A 1,229-nucleotide genomic window follows, 5' to 3' on the forward strand; every position below is an offset into this window, starting at 1 on the left:
AGGTGGGAAAATAGAACTGACAGGAGTTGGGGAAAGTGTCAAAGTGAAATTTCTCCATTTCCGTTTCCCTGACCCTATAATGGCTATTCCTGGCCAGTGTGCCCCCAAATCCTCATGCGACATATGTGGTTAATTACTGGCTTAAAAGTTCTGACCTTCGTCAGGCACTGCATAGAGGTGGCCATGATGTGACAGTGCTGATTCCAAACACTGTACCTCTGTCTATTTGACTCCATCCTTTTTCACATGGATCCTCTGCTTTTTCTACCTGCACAACCAAGAATGAGTAACATCTTGGATTGCTCCCCACAGGAACTGGGGTAAGAGCCTTCCTCCCTGAAACGGCGAGTACCTCAGCATCAAGGCCATTGCTTGATGCCTCTCTTAATCTGCTGTAGTGACTTTTTACTTGGTTTCTGGCCACTTTAGCTTGTACTGCCTGACTCTGTGGTGCCTGAGGTTTCCTGGTTCCTAACTGCTGGCTTGGTTTTTAACCTGCAAGCTTAATCTTGACCCCTGACTATATATCAGATTCCTAACTCTTCATTTGGCTCTGAGCCCTATTGGCTTTCCATTCCCAGCCCCCTCACCTGTCCACTCTTAGGTTTTGTTTTTATTTTTCTGCCTGGCTTCCCACCTGGCTGTGGGGTACCTCATCTGTACCAGTCCTGACCCAATAGGAGATTCAATCTCATTGGAGCAGCCAAGTAAACAAAGAGAGGGACTGTGCAGAAGTGGCTGACAATCTCACATTGTCATCTAGCATCTGGCACAATTCTCATGGTCTTTTTGATCATGGAGTTGTTTTTATATGAAATAAGAATTCAAAAGAATGCTTCAACAAAAAGAAATATTTTGTAATCAAAAGGGCAATTATTGTTATTCTCTCCAGTTTTTTGAGTTAGCTATGCGTTTATAAATTGTAACATAGTGTTCCAAATTTATAATATCCAGTTCCTGTGGTGTCCTAGAAATTGGGATCCAGTCCCACACTCTCCAAGGAAGACCAGACATGTTTCTGTGATGCAGGATATTTAATAGAGTGTTTGTGGGTGATAATTTCTACTGCTTCAGCTCTCCTCATTCTAAAAGTGGACAACGGTCCAGTTTCCCCACAGAGCCTAGATTTGTATGTATGATACTTGATGTATACTATATACGAAATCCCAACTTATCTCAATAGGATAGTATTAAAGGAAGGGAATTTCCCATCAACATAACTAACCCAT

The sequence above is a fragment of the Ceratotherium simum genome, chromosome 2 (genome assembly GCF_057802395.1).
Source record: "Ceratotherium simum simum isolate JZ-2026a chromosome 2, ASM5780239v1, whole genome shotgun sequence".
In the NCBI taxonomy this organism is placed as follows: domain Eukaryota; kingdom Metazoa; phylum Chordata; class Mammalia; order Perissodactyla; family Rhinocerotidae; genus Ceratotherium; species Ceratotherium simum.